Below are 21,280 nucleotides of genomic sequence, written 5' to 3' on the forward strand. Positions count from 1 at the left end.
TTATAAAGGATTTTAAAATTAACAAAAGGTTTCCACTTTCTTGTTAACAAGTGGGAGTAAGCAGAACAGCTACATGTACTGGTTATCTCAAGAGCCAGTAGAGGTCAGATTTCATCCAATCAGTGATGACGTTATTAATCTCTTTGTCTAAACATGTGCTAGCTCAGGCTGTCAAACGCTTCAACGGTGCGATCTTTTATGAATTTTCAGGACACAGTACTGAATACTCGTACTTTATATGGGATTTAAATTCATAACTTTTATTCCTTTTTTATATTATTTATTCCATTATGTAAAATATATACAATTTGTGGGGTGTTTTTTTCCCACTGATGTGATAAAAAAATGTTGTTTTTTTTATTCCTTTCGTTTTCCCCCTCTCACCACCTCCCCCCCCCTCCCCGTTAATGAAGACATCAAGCGGGACCGATTGACAATTTTATTTTCCCCCACCCCTGCATCCAATACAGTAATAAATTTAAATATAATAATAATTTCAAAACTAAAATGTTTACTAAGTGCTAAAGTGCTGGGTAAGGATACAGAAAACGGACATGGATGCTCTAATTTCTTAAGAATATCTGGGGAAGGTTATAGCTCAGTAGTAGGGCCCTCACCTGAAGTATAATGAACTTGTTTTCCAGTACCCAACAACTGACACACCAAATACCATGGGCAAGTGCATATAACAAGAACATTCAGACATTAAAATATGTGAAGAAAAGTTGTTCACATGGCAGAAAAGTGAAGAATGGTATTTTGTTTTCCACGAAATGTTCTTTAAGCCATAACCAATCAGTTGATCAGTTGCGGCTTTTATCAAATATACATTCAAATATCAGTACAATTGATAACAGTGATATGAATAATAAAAATGTATAGGTATATCTGCTATAGTAATACATGTAATAATGGAAATTGTAACTTGATAAATGTCATAACCCATAGGCTACCATGCAGGCCTGTATTTTGTGGTAACTGTACAGGGTTATCCAGACAGTATGCTTATTTCAGTACTATGCTTATTTCAGTAGCTTGTGTGGTGGCAGCAGGTTTCTTTCTGTCTGTCTCTCTCTCTCTCTCTCTCTCTCTCTCTCTCTCTCTCTGTCCCTCACTGTCTCTCTCCCTCCCTCCCTCATCTCTCCCTTCCTCCCTCCCCTCTCTCCCTCTCTCTCTCTCTCTCTCTCTCTCTCTCTCTATCTCTCTCTCTATCTCTCTCTCTATCTCTATCTCTATCTCTCTCTCTATCTCTATCTCTATCTCTATCTCTCTCCACTAGATGTAAAAATAACCATATTTAACCAAAACAGCATGTGTGCCTTGCTGAGGTGTTGTTAAACAAATATTTGTTTCTTTTCCTTCATTTCCTTACAAAGATCTAGTTACAACTGGAAGTCTCATTACATTATACAGAATGGCAGGACTTAATTGATCACTTCATTACTTAACAGACTTGTGGCTAAATGCAGAGGAGCACTGCTGCATTCCTCATAGAATGTGATCGATCAGTGACTCGTTAAAGAGATATTAGTAGGCAAACTGTGATACATATATACATATCATTTACATTTCCTTATAAAAAGGGATCAAATACAGCACAAATTAAAAAATAAAATAAAATTTTTAGGATTTGAAATAGAAAGTATAATCTAACATAATCAAACAAAAACTCATTTATCAGGTTTGTATTTCGAAAGAAATGCAACTTGTAAAAATAACTGATATTGGAGATGCATGTTCAATAATCTACATATTAACTTAGTTGAATTAAAGTGACAGACCCCAGTTTTAAAACACTATGATGTATGTTCCACAATTAGAACTGTTTTTCACAATTGAAATCAAGACATTTAGATTTTATTGTTTAGATTATCCATTTTTGTACATCAGAAGTGTTTCTGGTCATCCTTGTTTTTCTAAAGCCACGAAATGCATTTTTCATATTTAAAATAATGCAAGTATACCTCTGAGAAATAATGGATACCATGAGGTGAACTGTAATATATATTTTAAGGGTATTTCTCTATTTCAACATAATGGATATGATGAGGTGAACTGTAATATATATTTTAAGGGGATTTCTCTGTTTCAACATAATGGATATGATGAGGTGAACTGTAATATATATTTTAAGGGTATTTCTCTGTTTCAACATAATAGATATGATGAGGTGAAATGTAATATATATTTTAAGAGTATTTCTCTATTTCAACATAATGGATATGATGAGGTGAACTGTAATATATATTTTAAGGGTATTTCTCTGTTTCAACATAATGGATATGATGAAGGGAACTGTAATATATATTTTAAGGGTATTTCTCTGTTTCAACATAATGGATATGATGAGGTAAACTCTTAATATATATTTTAAGGGGATTTCTCTGTTTCAACATAATGGATACGATGAGGTGAACTGTAATATATATTTTAAGGGGATTTCTCTGTTTCAACATAATGGATACCATGAGGTGAACTGTAATATATATTTTAAGGGGATTTCTCTGTTTCAACATAATGGATACGATGAGGTGAACTGTAATATATATTTTAAGGGGATTTCTCTGTTTCAACATCACTGACTCTTGTTTCACTCTCTTGCAATTTATACAAATGTGTTAAAAGTTTGTAGATTTACCAAACTCAGTGTCCATTTTCATGGGTTGAAACTAGGGTCTGACTTTAAACTAATTGTATTTCTTGATAACCTACCACAATTCATTTTTAATCGTTGTTTTTTTTGTGTGTACAATACCGGTTTGTTTCATGATTAATTGATTCAGAAACTGGTTCTAATAAATAATAAACATACATGTAGTTATAAGCTGGATATGGAAATTATGGGCTGATTTTACAGTGCCTGTTAATGTCTTTCATGTGTGTGCTGTTTGTAACTACATGCACACACACTTACAATGCTTAAACAAGCTTCATGAATTTGTCCCTGAACATCAGATATTAGATTAAAATATAGTTCTTTTGTTTGTTTTATGATTGATGTTACAGGAATTTATTTGAATGTGTATGATTTTCATTTAATGTTGTTAATATTATGGGAATTGATTGCTTGGATTCCATTGTAAAATAAAGCCTGTTTAATTTCACCTCAGCAAGATGTTATAGAGATAAAATATGTTTAATAGTCACAGATAAGAAATACACACAAGAAAGCAAATGTCACCTGAAACATAAAACATTTTATATATTAATTTATTCAATAACTTACCCATAATATCCATGTTATAAACCCATTTGATATATAGAGATTATTATACAAGCGTGTGTGTCGTACTGATTTTATGAAAACAGTGTCAGGATTATTGAATATGTGAATCTTGACTTGAGTTTTGTAAAATCAGTATGCGAGTTTAATCATTTCTTTATTATCCACATTATTCATAATATTATTTTCATGAATAACAAGCTAGCACCATGTCAAAATATTTCAAATTTAACTAAAAAGAGACGCCGAAACAATGTCATTTTCCGTCATTTTGATAAGCATTTACACTGGGAAAGTCGCATTAAGTTATAACATTGCTTCACAAAATTACATCATTCATTGTGCATGTGAAATTATTATGACACACGTGGGTCATACTGGTTATATTTCCCTGCATATCTTGAACTATGTGGATAATAAAACTGCGTTAACAACTTCAGAAGCCATATTTTAAACCAAGTGTCTTCTGTAAGAGACTTTTTCTTTTATCTTCAACATCACTATAAAGACAGAATTTTCAACACGTACCATGGGCGTTTTAATTAACTGGTGACAACCAGTATATTGGTAGCTGGTGGTAGCTTACAGTAGAAGAGCTAATGTTAAATCCTGTTGGAAGCATTAATAACAATGACATTCCAAGCTTACTTCTGCCAGCGAAGGTAAGCACTTGATCCACCAGACCAGTTCATTCACCAAAATGGGTTAAAATAATCTATATAAATAATTAATGGAATTTCGACTTCAGTGGCAAAAACCCAGAGAAGCATAACTCAGACAGCTAGCAATTATCCCGCACCAACCTGATTAAGGATAAAGAGATAAGGCAATTTGTCAGTGGGTTTTCATGTTATAGATCATCATGATACATCTAAAATAAAATATTCTTCAGTTTAATATTATTGATATTGCCAGATCTATATGAGTGCCATAACTCTGTCAAAAATGGGTAAATCGCCATGTAAGTCAAACTTGATCTGTAACAGTACATGATAAAGCTATACACAACATTTCACGTCAATATTTCAAGGCCTTCTCCTAAGTTCAAGGACCATAACTCCTTCAAAAATGGGTAAATGGCCATGAAAGTCAAACTCGATCTGTAACAGCATATGGTAAATATATACGCAATATCTGAAGGCGTTCTAAAAAAAACATCTGGAAAACTACATGTGGGACAGATGGATGGACAGACAGACAGACAGACAGACTGACAGACAAAAGGACGGAGATTAAACCTATAGTCCCCTCCAGTTGGACCGGTAGGGAACTAATAAGAAGACACATTAAAGCATATTACTCTTAAAGTTAATTCTTTTTTTTACACCCAATAGCTGATGTATTTGTTTGTGCTGGGGTGTTGTTAATCACTGACTGATTGCTTGCTTGCTTGATTGGTCTGTTGGTCAGTGGGTTGGATGGCCGATTGATCAATCAATCAGTTGATCAGTTGAACTCTTAAAGTCAGATAATATAGTGTAAACTGATCTTGAGTTGGACATTGAAGCAGTATTTCTTGGGTTTACTCTATAACAGGGGTTAAAGAATAAATAAATTATAAACATTAAGCTATGGAACTTCTGCCATTTGTTATTTACTTCAACAATATGTGATTGCAGTCTTTTTACATAAACACAGAAGAAATCAACCACAGTATTGAATATGAATTATTTTTTAAAAATATTTTTGTTCTTCTTTCTTCAATGATAATCAGCCAATTAATACAGTAACCTAAAAAAATGAGTACATGCAACAACACTAAATAAATATTCTGGATGAAAATGGCATTAGTACACATATACATGTAGTTTAAACATTATTTTAAAACTGAATTCATTTTAAGTTTCAGTTTAAATTTATCTTTTGATCATAATGTCAGTATTTCAATATTAATAATTATAACTTGTCTACAACCGTTATGCAGTTCATTTCAGTATCTATTTAGATACTTTTGTGTGTATCTGTGTTACAAACTAAATGAATACAAAAGCTTGACTAATAGTGGGGGTATTTTTCACTCTAAAGGTGAACAAGATTTTTGAAAATAGGTCTCACTTACAAGCCATATTTCTACTCCGTATTTCTGTTAATAAATCACTTATTTAATATATGTAGAGTAATTGTTTAATTCATAAGAAATAATACATCAACATTAGCTTTGATCTAAAATACCAAGGTTGTCTGACTCATGACCATTTTACTTTATTTGTTAATTTTTGTGTTCAAATTTACGAGTAAATACCCCAGTGGTTCTTCCACTCTTTTAAACATGCCCTTTTTGTTTAGTGTCCATCTTTCTATGTGTATTAATGGGGGCGAGACGTAGCCCAGTGGTACAGTGCTCGCTCGATGCACGGTCGGTGTGGGATCGATCCCCGTCGGTGGGCCCATTTGGCTATTTCTTGTTCCAGCCAGTACACCATGACTGGTATATCAAAGGCTATGGTATGTGCTACCCTGTCTGTGGGATGGTGCATATAAAAGATCCCTTGCTGCTTATTGAAAAGAGTAGCCCATGACGTGGCGACAGCGGGTTTCCTCTCTCAATTTCTGTGTGGTCCTTAACTATATGTCTGATGCCATATATCCATAAATAAAATGTGTTGAGTGCTTTGTTAAATAAAATATTTCCTTCCTTCTATGTGTATTAGAAAAGTGCATATAATGAGCACAAACATGAAGCATTAATATCTTACAATGGGTCACACAGAACATCTTAGTGAGCATCTAATATAATAAGCTGATAGGGAAACATTTTATTAGCTTCCAATCCACAATCCTGAACATGTCTAAGATGGGATAATTAAGTTCTAAATATAGAAAATAAATGACTTGAATTTTTGTCTTTGATATTACTTGTGTCAGATAGTGCGGTAGAGTATTTGGAATGTCTCTGAAAGGGAATGTGTGTTTAATGACACCCTAGCACTTTGTTTAATAGGTAGCTGTCACACCTGTGTCAAACATATACATACTGAGAGTTAGAGAAGAAACCCACTCTGACCATACAGGAGTCTAATATCAATTATCACATCTGTTATGTACTTTCCTAGACAGGACAGCATATACCATAGTTTTAACACTGGTCGGAATGGGAAATAACCCAATAGGTCCACCTTGAGGGAGCACTTTAACAATTGAAGTTAGTCTGTCTAGCTGCAGCAAGAGCAATTTTACATCCAGTTTCCGAGAACATCTTGTTCCTTGTGACAGCGAATCATTTCAACTTACTGACTCTAGAGTAAGGGTTCCCACATGGGATATCTTGTCAACAACCAATTGTCTGCAAGGAAAGCAATCAATTAGATCCACTCTGCCAGTCTTGGAGGGAAACAAATAACAGAATTACACTTTTCCTTTGCCTAATCACGATATATAGACAATTAACTGTCCTTGAAAAAGCAATAAAAACTAATTTCCTGGAACCACTGTGCAGAATCACATTTCTTGAGTGCTATGCTGAGGCAAATTCCCATCAATATATTCACAGTTGGAAATATTTCTAATGCTATTTGGTGGGCATAACAAGCTTGTATTAAGCCAGGAATCTTTCTCAAGTTGTATGATCAGGACTTCTAGAATGTTTTTAAAATCCACTAGCCATGGGATCAGTGATTAAAAAAATGTACTAGCCACAATTAAAAATTCACTAGCCCTACTTTACTTTGAGTTAATACAATTTTACTAAATAATAGTAATAATCAAATATGTCACCTAAAAAGGGAGATAGAGCTTAAAGACTCTAACATTGGGGGTTGGGTGGGGGCAGAATAGTCATATTTACAAAATACTGTAGGCTTACCTGCAACATTTAACAAAAAGTCTTCACTAGCCGTCGGGCATGGCAATAGTAGTTATTTACTAGCCCAACATTGAATATCATAAGTCATGGGAGTGGGGCTACCATAATCTAGAAGCTCTGATGATGTTCACAACTCTCTTTGATTAAGCCAGGAATATTTCTAGTGTTGTATGATGTGCACATCTTTGATTAAGCCAGGAATATTTCTAGTGTTGTATGGTGTGAACAACTCTCTTTGATTAAGCCAGGAATATTTCTAGTGTTGTATGATGTGCACATCTTTGATTAAGCCAGGAATATTTCTAGTGTTGTATGTGTGAACAACTCTCTTTGATTAAGCCAGGAATATTTCTAGTGTTGTATTGTGTGAACAACTCTCTTTGATTAAGCCAGGAATATTTCTAGTGTTGTATTGTGTGAACAACTCTCTTTGATTAAGCCAGGAATATTTCGAATACCATATGGTTAAAGTTAAAAGTTTGTTTTGTTTTAGAGCACATTGATTTATCAGTCATGTCGAACATTTGGTAACTTTGTCTAAGAGTGAAAATCTACTTTTTTCCCATTAGTCCAAAGGGATCTTTTATTGGTACCATCCCACAGACAGGATAGCACACACCACATCCTTTGAAATACCAGTCAAGGTACACTGGATTAAAACCAGGCAGACTATTTCTAGTATCTTACATGTGACTTAAAGAAATATTCATGGGACTGTGCAATGCCCAGAATAGTTCTCATGTCGAAGCAAAATCATGCCTGTTTGAATTCTAAGGATGACATAACATAGAATCTATATTCTTGTCATTTCATATCCTAATTTAAAAAAAAGTTTGTGTTGTTTAATGACACCACTAGAGCACATTGATTTTATTAATCATCGGCTATTGGATGTCAAACATTTGGTAATTATTAAATTTTGACATATAGACTTAGAGAGGAAATCTGCTACATTTTTCCATTAATAGCAAGGGATCTTTTATATGTACCATCTCACAGACAGGATAGCACATACCACAACCTTTGATATACCAGTCGTAGTGCACTGGCTGGAACGAGAAATAGCCCCAGGGGCCTACTGAAGGGGATATCCAAATTTAATACATGTATTAAGTAAAATGGTGAATAAATATTCTATTGATTTATTTTAAAGTTAAGTACATAGACTTTTAGCATTGCTATGACTTAAGAAAACAGTCAACTAATTTTTATTTTATTTTATTTATAAAATGTTTTTATTTGTGAAAAATGTATTATGTACTGTCTATTCAACTGATAACAACTAACCAATAAGCAAACAGAAGCCTATTCAGAATACTAAGTACAAAAGTAACTATTGTTTGGTGATAGTCATCTGAATGTTAATTATTACACAAGAGAAATCTAATAATGGATGACACAGCCATAGCACCACAACCATTGTCATTCTAATAAATCCTTGTCATGGTCATAATTACAGCTCCGCGATCTCTCTCTGTATTATTATACCATCTTGAATGCCTCTTCACCTAAGTCATGACTAATAACAAGCTGTTGTCATTTTCATAATTACAGCACTGCAAGTATTACTATTAGCATTTTCTCTCTATATTATAATCACAATCTTTAATGCCTCTTTATGCCATATAGTGTTCGAAACCATAGAGGTATATGAACATGTTAAAAACCTAATCATAACCATAACCATATATACCTAACCGTGGTATGCGCCATCCTGTCTATGGGATGGTGCATATAAAAGATCCCTTGCTGCTAATCGAAAAGAAATGAAGTGGTGACAGCGGGTTTCATCCCTCAATATCTGTGTGGTCCTTAACCATATGTCCGACGCATATAACCATAAATAAAATGTGTTGAGTGCGTCGTTAAATAAACCATTTCCTTCCTTCACTCCTGACTTAATAAAACAACATGAACATTTTAGTAATGAACATCTTGTCAGTAGTACTGCTATTTGACAATTTAGTCAACATTTTTAATATTATAAGTATTCAAAAATAGATAAATCTTTTTTAAAATGAATATTCCAATGTGCAGTTTGCTATAATCAACATGAGAGCACTACCTGACTGAACACGTTTTAAAACTGGTGCTGCATGATTCAATCAAATCCATATACGAACAGGTCGGGACCAATCATATTACAGTGCATGCATATAGCCATACACTATGTGATTTGGAAATCCACTATATTGCCATTCATTTAATTTCAACTTATTTTCGTGCTTATATCCAATTTAGGTTCAAGCTCGCTGTCCTGGGCACACACCTCAGCTATCTGGGCTGTCTGTCCAGGACAGTGGGTTAGTTGTTAGTTAGTTAGTGGTTAGTGAGTTGTTAAAACATGCTCTGGGTGGGAGCCGGTACCAGGCTGCGAGCCTTGTACCTACCAGCCTTATGTCCAATGGCTTAACCACGACACTACCAAGGCCGGTATATTGCCATTAAGGCATTGTTACTATGGGTGTGCTGTTCTAACAAACTATATTGTATTAAACAAATTATTTCCATTGTACTTGTTACACCACACATATTGATATTAACTAACTAACTATCTGTAGGAATACTATACAACATAACATTACAGCACACCAAGCTAACACGATAGAGCCAATTGACTTTTGGATCATCTACACCATGAGAGAGAGAGAACAAGCAGCAGAATCAATTACAGTTGGCTGATCACACTCCATCCACAAGAAACGACACAGGGTCTGCCTCCACGTGACATGACCGCAATACTTCCAGCAACCGATCAATACAAGAACACAGCTTGTGTTGTCTTGTGAACAGAGACCATTTCCAGTTGAATCACATTGCCACCAAACATAAATAAGTGAAACCCATAACAATTCCTGTACAGATTCAGACTTGCAGAGCAACTTACTTTGATGAAATTCTGCAAATAATGAATTAAATATATCAAAATGTTAATAAATAATTAATTCAGCATGTCTGTGTAAAAATGGTGATTAATATGACAGTTTGCTTGAAACTGAAAGCAAATGCAAGGCTCAAAATTCATTTTAAATAGACATACCCTAGTTTTTAAACACTAAGGCATACTTTTTTACTATTAGAGCCATTTTTGATAACTGAAATCATACATTACTTAGATTTTATGGTTTAGGTTATCAATTTCTGTACTATCAAAGTGTTTTTGGTCATCCTGTTGTTATTAATATCACAAAATACATTTCTCATATTTTTAAAAACGCACATGCGTCTGAGAAGTAAGTTATGTAGTCGAGTTTTAGTCTATTTTAGAGGGTATTTCACCATTTCAAAGTCACAACCTCATGTTTTACTCAGTTGTAACTTTATCCAAATGTTTTTCAGGTTTGTAGGTTATTCGCTAAACATTTTCATGGGCTGAAACTTGGGTCTGTCCCTTTAATTTCATTTTAACTCAACTCAACTCAAAACTCTGTTAACATGTCCATATACTACAGAGGTTTCAGTTCCGTCTCTCTCAGGTCTGATCTCTATCATAGCCAGTGACATGACCTCGGACACAATTTGGAAGCAAATGTTTAGAAAGAAGTCTGAAAATTAGATAGCTCATTAGAATTCAAGTATGATTTTGTTTCAACAAGCAATGTGGAAAACTTGAGACAAACATGGATAAAAGCCTCTTGTATGTTATCACCACTGAAAGTAAGGAAATCTGGGGCCTAATTCACAAAGGTCTCTTAGGCTCTGCTAGACAACAAAGCATCCTATTTGCAAGTCTTTTTTCATTGCACTACGATATCGCAAAGTTGTGAGAGTTTAGTGAATTAGGTCCCGGATGTATATCTGGATTACTGTCAAACATGCTAAGCACTTTATCAGAAAGCATATATTACACATTTTAAGAGTATTAATACCAGACAGTGAAACAAAGCGAAGCAAACCTGCTGTGAGAGATCCGTTACATCGACTTTCCCATAGACAGAACAGCACATACCATCACTATTAATGTACCAGTTCTGGCACTCTGGTTGGAATGGGATAAAGCCCCAACAGGATGATTGAGACGATTAACTGTATGACCCACAGCAGCTCAGCTGAGTGCTCTACCACTAATGTAAGATACACTGCAATGCAAGCTTCATAATGCCTGCACCTTGTTAAATACAAGGTAGTTGATGGATAGTCTTGTGAGCTCTATCAATCTTTGAGTAAAAACAATACTGCATTCTACTTGGAGGAAACGGTAATTTAAAAAGACAATGCAAATTAATTCCTTCAGGAAAAAAAAAAAAGTCAATCGATACTATTTACACTGAAACATTTATCAGTGAAGTTTACCATGCTTCTGTTTCTCAGTGCAAACAGTATTGATTGTCTTTTTGTTTTTGGAATTAATTTGCATTCCTTTTTGGAATTACCATTTGCTGTAAGTTTTAGCTGAATATCTTGAGGCATTGAGAAAAAATGGCTGGAAAACTATATGGGGGATAAATCTGTGTGGTCCTTAACCATATGTCTGACGCCATATAACCGTAAATAAAATGTGTTGAGTGCATCGTTAAATAAAACATTTCTTTCTTTCTTTCTCTATGGGGGACAGATGGACAGACAGAAAGACAGAAAGACAGAAGGATGGAGACACAATCTATAGTCCCCTCCGGTTGGACCAGTAGGGACTAATAATGAATAGGCATCTGTCTATAGAGTTGGATGGTGCATATAACAGATGCCTTGCTACTAATGAAAAAATGTAGCGGGTTTCCTCTCTAAGCTAATATGTAAAATTTACCAAATGTATGACATCCAATAGCTGATGATTAATAAATCAATGTGCTCTAGTGGTGTCGTTAAACAAAACAAACTTCTTCTTCTGTCTATAGAGCGCACCTTAAATTCATATTAATAAATAAATGTGCTCTAGTGGTGTTGTTAAACAAACACAAATGTTTTTGATAATCAGCACATTGTTTAAATCAGCAATTGTTTAAAATTTATATCTAGTAATTGTAATATATGTACTTAGAAAAAGAAAAACACCACTCTACTCTCATGCTACTGTATCCAAAGGATAGGATAGCACATACCATAGCTTTTGATAAACACTGTGGAACAGTGATTGGGATGGAAATAGCTCAGTGGATCCACTAGTGATGTCAGAGATCAGATCCAGGATGGGCATGCCTGAACTTATTTTTGGAAATGGGCACATAAAAAGAATTCCCATGCCCATACTGTGATGTAACCAGGGGCTATATGCATGAGAGGCAGATAAAACCACTATACCCTTACTATGATATAACCGGGGGCTATATGCATGAGGCAGACAAAACCACTATACCCATACTATGATGTAACCAGGGGCTATATGTATGAGAGGCAGATAAAACCACTATACCCATACTATGATGTAACCGGGGGCTATATGCATGAGAGGCAGATAAAACCACTATACCCATATTATGATGTAACCAGGGGCTATATGTATGAGAGGCAGATAAAACCACTATACCCTTACTATGATGTAACCAGGGGCTATATGTATGAGAGGCAGATAAAACCACTATACCCATACTATGATGTAACCGGGGGCTATATGCATGAGAGGCAGATAAAACCACTATACCCATACTATGATGTAACCGGGGGCTATATGCATGAGAGGCAGATAAAACCACTATACCCATACTATGATGTAACCGGGGGCTATATGCATGAGAGGCAGATAAAACCACTATACCCATACTATGATGTAACCGGGGGCTATATGCATGAGAGGCAGATAAAACCACTATACCCAGACTATGATGTAACCAGGGGCTATATGTATGAGGCAGATAAAACCACTATACCCATACTATGATGTAACCAGGGGCTATATGCATGAGAGGCAGATAAAACCACTATACCCATACTATGATGTAACCAGGGGCTATATGCATGAGAGGCAGATAAAACCACTATACCCATACTATGATGTAACCAGGGGCTATATGCATGAGAGGCAGATAAAACCACTATACCCATACTATGATGTAACCGGGGGCTATATGCATGAGAGGCAGATAAAACCACTATACCCATACTATGATGTAACCAGGGGCTATATGCATGAGAGGCAGATAAAACCACTATACCCAGAAAAAAGTGAAATATATGCATAAGTGTAAAAGTTTGGTATACCAAATATCCATTTGCATACAAAAGTTTCCTTGTTTAACGACACTACTAGAGCACATATATTTATTAATCATTGGCTATTAGATGTTAAACATTTGGTAATGTTGACATATAGTTTTAGACAGGAAACACGTTATATTTTTCATTACTAGCAAGGGATCTTTTATATGCACAGACAGGATAGCACATGCCATGACCTTTGATATATCAGTCATGGTGCACTGGCTGAAACTAGAAATAGCTCAAAGGGCCCACCATTGGGAATTGATCCCAGACCAACCACACATCAGACTTGGCTATGTCCCTCACCCTAACTTGCATACAGTCCAAGTCCTAGCTCATACTCTGTCCCAGGTCACTGGCCATAGAGTCCCAGGTCCAAGTCCTAGCTCATACTCTGTCCCAGGTCAGGTCACTGGCCATAGAGTCCCAGGTCCAAGTCCTAGCTCATACTCTGTCCCAGGTCAGGTCACTGGCCATAGAGTCCCAGGTCCAAGTCCTAGCTCATACTCTGTTCCAGGTCAGGTCACTGGCCATAGAGTCCCAGGTCCAAGTCCTAGCTCATACTCTGTCCCAGGCCAGGTCACTGGCCATAGTCCCAGGTCCAAGACCTAGCTCATACTCTGTCCCAGGCCAGGTCACTGGCCATAGAGTCCCAGGTCCAAGTCCTAGCTCATACTCTGTCCCAGGCCAGGTCACTGGCCATAGAGTCCCAGGTCCAAGACCTAGCTCATACTCTGTCCCAGGTCAGGTCACTGGCCATAGTCCCAGGTCCAAGACCTAGCTCATACTCTGTCCCAGGTCAGGTCACTGGCCATAGAGTCCCAGGTCCAAGACCTAGCTCATACTCTGTCCCAGGCCAGGTCACTGGTCATAGAGTCCCAGGTCCAAGTCCTAGCTCATACTCTGTCCCAGGTCAGGTCACTGGCCATAGAGTCCCAGGTCCAAGTCCTAGCTCATACTCTGTCCCAGGTCAGGTCACTGGCCATAGAGTCCCAGGTCCAAGACCTAGCTCATACTCTGTCCCAGGTCAGGTCACTGGCCATAGAGTCCCAGGTCCAAGACCTAGCTCATACTCTGTCCCAGGTCAGGTCACTGGCCATAGAGTCCCAGGTCCAAGTCCTAGCTCATGGTTAAAATACACTTTTTGTACACTTTGTACAGTATTGCTGTTTGGTATCCAACATGGTTTCAGTGACAATGATCTCACTAGCAAGATCTAACATGGTTTCAGTGACAATGATCTCACTAGCAAGATCTAACATGGTTTCAGTGACAATGATCTCACTAGCAAGATCTAACATGGTTTCAGCAAGATCTAAGAAATCTGCTGCTGCTACACAGGCAGGAACTCCTACCAAACAGTGACACAGGGCATCACATGTGATACACCAGACATAGGACACTGGTTGATTTAGATACTCCCAATAGGCCCAACAATGAGAATCCCAATAGGTCCAACAAGAAGAATCCCAATAGGCCCAACAAGGAGAATCCCAAAAGACTCAACAAGGAGTATTCAAACAGGTCCAACCAGAAGAATTCCAATACTATGTCCAACCAGAAAAATCCTAATAGATCCAATAAGGAGAATCCCAATAGGTTTAACAAGGAGAATCCCAATAGGTCCAACAAGGATAATCCCAATAGGTCCAATAAGGAGAATCCCAATAGGTGCAACAAGGAGAATCCCAATAGATTCAACAAGGAGAATCTCAATAGGTCCAACGAGGAGAATCCCAATAGGTTTAACAAAGAGAACCCCAATAGGTCCAATACAGAGAATCCCAATAGGTGCAACAAGGAGAATCCCAATAGGTGCAACAAGGACAATCCCAATAGGTGCAACAAGGACAATCCCAATAGGTCCAATAAGGACAATCCCAATAGGTCCAATAAGGAGAATCCCAATAGGTTTAACAAAGAGAATCCCAATAGGTCCAACAAGGAGAATCCCAATAGGCCTAACAAGGACAATAGGTCCAACAAGGAGAATCCCAATAGGTCCAATAAGTAGAATCCCAATAGGTGCAACAAGGAGAATCCCAATAGGTGCAACAAGGAGAATCCCAATAGGTCCAACAAGGAGAATCCCAATAGGTTTAACAAAGAGAATCCCAATAGGTCCAACAAGGAGAATCCCAATAGCCTAACAAGGACAATAAATCCAAATAGATCCAACAAGGAGAATCCCAATAGGTCCAATAAGGAGAATCCCAATAGGTGCAACAAAGAGAATCCCAATAGGTGCAACAAGGAGAATCCCAATAGGTACAACAAGGACAATCCCAATAGGTGCAACAAGGACAATCCCAATAGGTGCAACAAGGAGAATCCCAATAGGTCCAATAAGGAGAATCCCAATAGGTGCAACAAGGAGAATCCCAATAGGTGCAACAAGGAGAATCCCAATAGGTTTAACAAAGAGAATCCCAATAGGTCCAACAAGGAGAATCCCAATAGGCCTAACAAGGACAATAAATCCCAATAGGTGCAACAAGGACAATCCCAATAGGTCCAATAAGGAGAATCCCAATAGGCCTAACAAGGACAATAGTTCCAACAAGGAGACTCCCAATAGGCCTAACAGGGAGACTCCCAATAGGCCTAACAAGAAGAATCCCAATAGGCCTAACAAGGACAATAGGTGCAACAAGGAGACTCCCAATAGGCCTAACAAGGACAATAGGTGCAACAAGGAGACTCCCAATAGGCCTAACAAGGACAACAGGTCCAACAAGGAGAATCCTGACCCACTGCATCTCAGGTTGGGGCTCTACCACTGAGCTATATCCTGTTTTTACCTTAACGAGATATCCGCACACTGGGCCAGAGCTATAGCATTAATATTAATTACAATTTGGCAGGCCTCAACGTTTATGGGAAGCCATCTCTCTTGTTCACCATCACGCCCCCGAGATTAGTTCAAGGAGAGTAATTTTTGGCTTGATATTATCTTAAATGGTTTCCCATAATTAATCATTCCCCTCAATTGTTTGCACATGAAGGTCTGATTTGGTAATGAATGTTTAATTCTGCTTTAATCTTGACACTGTTAAATGCCACAGCAAAACTAAAGACATGATATACATTAATAAAATTAAAATCAATGTACATTCTAGCCAGCTAGTTGCACGTGCATATATATATATATATATATTCATGTATATATTTTTTTGGTGTTCTTTTCATGTTTGTGTGCCTTTCCCATCAAACAGTCTTCTTGTATGTTGTACCAGTGCTGCTGTAAGACCAGTTCGGATGGAATCTAAAACTACCATTCACTACAGAGTATAAATAGCAGAAGATCAATGAAACAGCAGCATTAGTTGTGATCGATATAAGCAAGTCCCTGTGGTAACGATTAGCAAACCCAACACATACACTTTTACATTAATGTTCCAAGCTACATTCCTACAAAGTTAAAAGCTCTCCGTTAACTAATGCTGTGATTGCCTTAATGTAGAAATTGTTAAAAATATGTGTGTACTTTTACGGTACTGATGTGATTTTGCAAGACCGTATGTGACATAATTGGAATTCTGCTTCCATATGTGAAAATGGAAATCGCCTTCAGGGTGTATTTCCACTCAAGCAATTAAGTTACATGCCTCTGCAGTTCTGTGAAAGAGTTAACATAATTTAATGCTGTGACATGTACCGTACCTTAATGTAGTTTTGTAAGATCAAAATATTGTTTTGAAGGTTTTTGAAAACCTAAAGTGTCTTCCAAAAGTCAGTGTGATGGAAATGAAAATAGGCAGGGTTTGACAAATCCACTAGCCCCTCAGTTCTGGCTAGTGAATGTTTGGTCTGGGCTAGTGGAAATTATCAGCTGTATTACTATAATACAGAGAGCACTAGCCAAAGCTTCTGTGAGGGCTAGTGGAAATTATCAGCTGTGTTACTATAATACAGAGAACTAGCCAAAGCTTCTGTGAGGGCTAGTGGAAATTATCAGCTGTGTTGCTATAATACAGAGAACTAGCCAAAGCTTCTGTGAGGGCTAGTGGAAATTATCAGCTGTGTTGCTATAATACAGAGAACTAGCCAAAGCTTCTGTGAGGGCTAGTGGAAATTATCAGCTGTGTTAATATAATACAGAGAACTAGCCAAAGCTTCTGTGAGGGCTAGTGGAAATTATCAGCTGTATTACTATAATACAGAGAACTAGCCAAAACTTCTGTGAGGGCTAGTGGAAATTATCAGCTGTATTACTATAATACAGAGAGCACTAGCCAAAGCTTCTGTGAGGGCTAGTGGAAATTATCAGCTATGTTACTATAATACAGAGAACTAGCCAAAGCTTCTGTGAGGGCTAGTGGAAATTATCAGCTGTGTTGCTATAATACAGAGAACTAGCCAAAGCTTCTGTGAGGGCTAGTGGAAATTATCAGCTATGTTACTATAATACAGAGAACTAGCCAAAGCTTCTGTGAGGGCTAGTGGAAATTATCAGCTGTGTTGCTATAATACAGAGAACTAGCCAAAGCTTCTGTGAGGGCTAGTGGAAATTATCAGCTGTGTTACTATAATACAGAGAACTAGCCAAAGCTTCTGTGAGGGCTAGTGGAAATTATCAGCTATGTTACTATAATACAGAGAACTAGCCAAAGCTTCTGTGAGGGCTAGTGGAAATTATCAGCTGTGTTACTATAATACAGAGAACTAGCCAAAGCTTCTGTGAGGGCTAGTGGAAATTATCAGCTGTATTACTATAATACAGAGAGCACTAGCCAAAGCTTCTGTGAGGGCTAGTGACTTTGTTGAGCATTAATTTTATTGAACACTGAAATAGGTTCTTTTGAAAACTTTAATGTTAAATTATTTTTAATAGTTACTTTTTCTTTATATGGGATAATTTTCAAATATATATTTTAATTTTCATTTCATAATTTTATTATTAATCATCTCTAGACTTAATTATTAAATTAAAAAGTTATGGTTGTAATGTATGGGATGTTATGATGAGAAGTCCTGATATCAGCCAGTTTATTTAGATGATGTCTCTAAATTAGGTCATATAAAAATGCAGTACTGGTATGTTTCATACTAATGGGACACTTCGGTCTTGTTACACTGTATTAAAATTTTAATAACAATGAAACGTGTTAGTTTGCAATGTGTCAACTAACATATCTGTAATAGTATTAAACATGTTAAGCCACATTGTCAACTGACATATCTGTAATAGTGTTAAACACATGTTAATGTGCTTTGTCAACTGACATATCTGTAAAAGTATTAAACACATGTTAAACTGTATTGTTTTAACGACATATTTGTAATACCATTAAACATATGATAAATTGCATTATGTCAACTGGCATATCTGCAATAGTATTAAACATGTTTTAAGCTGCATTGAGTTAACTGATATATTTGTAATATTATTAAACACATGTCAAGTTGCATGGAGTCAAATAACATATCTGTAATAGTAGGAATGAAACACATTTTATGCTGCATTGAGTTCACTGATATATCTGTAATAGTATTAAACACGTTTAGTTATATTGGTTCAACTCACATATCTGTAATAGTATTAAACACATATTAAGCTGCATCGAGTCAATTGACCAATCTGTAATAGTATTAAACATATGTTAAGCTGCACTGAGTCAACTGACATATTTGTGATAGTATTAAACACATGTTAAACTACACCGAGTCAACTGACATATCTGTGATAGTATTAAACACATGTTAAGCTGCACCGAGTCAACTGACATATTTGTGATAGTATTAAACATATGTTAAGCTGTACTGAGTCAACTGACATATCTGTGATAGTATTAAACATATGTTAAGCTGCACTGAGTCAACTGACATATCTGAAATAGTATTAAACACATGTTAAGCTGCACTGAGTCAACTGACATATCTGTAATAGTATTAAACACATGTTAAGCTGCACTGAGTCAACTGACATATCTGTAATAGTATTAAACATATGTTAAGCTGCACTGAGTCAACTGACATATCTGTAATAGTATTAAACACATGTTAAGCTGCACTGAGTCAACTGACATATCTGTAATAGTATTAAACATATGTTAAGCTGCACTGAGTCAACTGACATATCTGTAATAGTATTAAACACATGTTAAGCTGCACTGAGTCAACTGACATATCTGTAATAGTATTAAACACATGTTAAGCTGACATATCTGTAATTGTATTACAGACACAAGTCATGTTTGTGTTTTGCATTAATAAATAATGTTGTAGGCTGGACAGACGAAACTGCTACTTTAAGCCAGTTGATAATGACTTTTACAAAACCATCTGGCTCATTTAATTCCAGTAGGCAATAAGTAGGATTTTCAGCTCATTATTAATCTGAACACCTGATGCTTATATCCTGCTAAGCTTCAAGCAAGCCATTCTGTGCATATTAGTTACGACCGCCAGTAGTAAGGGACTGAGTACAGGAAGCTCCTCTTAGTGCCAGGAGTGATGGCAGCAAAACCTGATTGGGAAACTGGCCTTAGTGGTGTCATGGTTAAGCCATCAGACATAAGGCTAGTAGGTACAGGGTTCGCAGCCCGGTACTGGCTCCAACCCAGAGTGACTCAATAGGTAGGTATAAGACCACTACAACCTCTTCTCTCTCACTAACCACTAACAATTATCAACTAACCCACTGTCCTAGACAGCTAGCCCAGATAGCTGAGGTGTGTGTGCCCAGGACAGCGTGCTTGAACCTTAATTAGATATAAGAACGAAAATAAGTTGAAATGAAATGAAATGATTGGGAAATGGCAGATGTGTGGCACGGATGGCCACAAAAGACAAGTGCCCATCCCAGTTGGAGAGACAAGGTCTGAGATGTGATTCAAGTAGCTGGCACAATAAGTTAAGACTGGAGTGGCTACTAGATTGGGAAGAAATGATATGGAATTTTCAAAGTACATGTAGAAAAGAAAGAGGCAGGATGCTATCTTTGTTTTAGCGGATCCAACTAAATTTGACTGATCTTCAACTTATACTAAGTTATAGTTTTTGAGAAATGGAGCTGAAAGCAAACACTAATGTTGAGCTTAACGTAAAAGTTGACTCTGTCACCACGACCACCTGAAATGTAATATCTGTATCTTACCTTTACACTTCGTAAAACAAAACAAAAATTGGCACAACATACATTGATTAGGCAGTATCAACCGTGCCTATAACACTCAACAAAACAATTAGGCAATCATGCAGTAAAATGGGACAGCTTGCCAGTCTCGGAATCAGATTCAGACCCACAGTCCAATTAACGGAAGATTCTTGAACCATGTTTTTAGTACCAAAATGGTAGAAACTGATACCGACGACAAAATCCTTATATTGTTAATAGAAATTCTATTGTAGAACATATGTACTGACCTTGAAATTACAGATATCCAAAGCAGTCCAGTACCATGGCCCTACTTACAATCCCACACCAATCATTGATTTTTGTGGCACCATGAACAATCAACTGTGTGAAAACTGTGAAGACAGCCAAGGCATTTTGGACAGTATTCCACATTCAGTAATTTTATCAATATGGGCTGATCCACTGATTCCAAAGAGGGTGGATGGGTTGGTGCCAATACAGGCATTGATCTGGAAGTAGCTGTGCTGAAAATAGAACATCTGTAAAAATCAAGTGATGGCAGCCAATCAATAGGGACTTCATCAACCGGCTTGTACCATGTGATTTTATACATCTCTCTAAATTACTAGCGCCTCAATGGGTGGGATGATTGTAAGGAAGGACCCTAGGGGAGGGTGTTTGCTGGTCCACAACCACAAATGTCACTAGTGTGTGCATGCAGGGCTCAATGAGTAAACGTTCATGATTGTGATATATTGTGCATGTACCGATGGCAAAGACTTCATTTCATCAAGGGGGTGGAACATAGACCAGTAGTAAAGTGCTCACCAGATGTGCAGTCGGTCTAGGATCGATTCCCATCAGTGGGCCCATTGGGCTATTTCTTTTGTTCTAGCCAGTGCACTGCGACTTGATATATCAAAGGCAGTGGTATGAGCTATCCTGTCTGTGGGATGGTGCATATATTCCTGAACAACAAAACCATATTCTGATATCAATATTATATCTCTGCACAAGGCCAAGTCATGATTGCTTCCAT

The 21,280-nt window shown here is 36.9% G+C and overlaps 1 protein-coding gene across 4 annotated transcripts in view; it reads right to left on the reverse strand.

Moving 5' to 3' along the window:
* LOC121368173 (synapsin-like) overlaps positions 1 to 21,280 on the reverse strand; it is a 127,055-nt gene that overhangs the window by 92,896 nt on the left and 12,879 nt on the right. For all 4 annotated transcript variants that reach the window (XM_041492793.1, XM_041492795.1, XM_041492791.1 and 1 more), the window contains exon 2: positions 20,529 to 20,765. The gene's annotated coding sequence lies outside the window, so the exon portion shown is untranslated. The remainder of the gene's footprint in view (positions 1 to 20,528; positions 20,766 to 21,280) is intronic.

The sequence above is a fragment of the Gigantopelta aegis genome, chromosome 3, assembly GCF_016097555.1.
Source record: "Gigantopelta aegis isolate Gae_Host chromosome 3, Gae_host_genome, whole genome shotgun sequence".
Classification (NCBI taxonomy): Eukaryota; Metazoa; Mollusca; class Gastropoda; order Neomphalida; family Peltospiridae; genus Gigantopelta; species Gigantopelta aegis.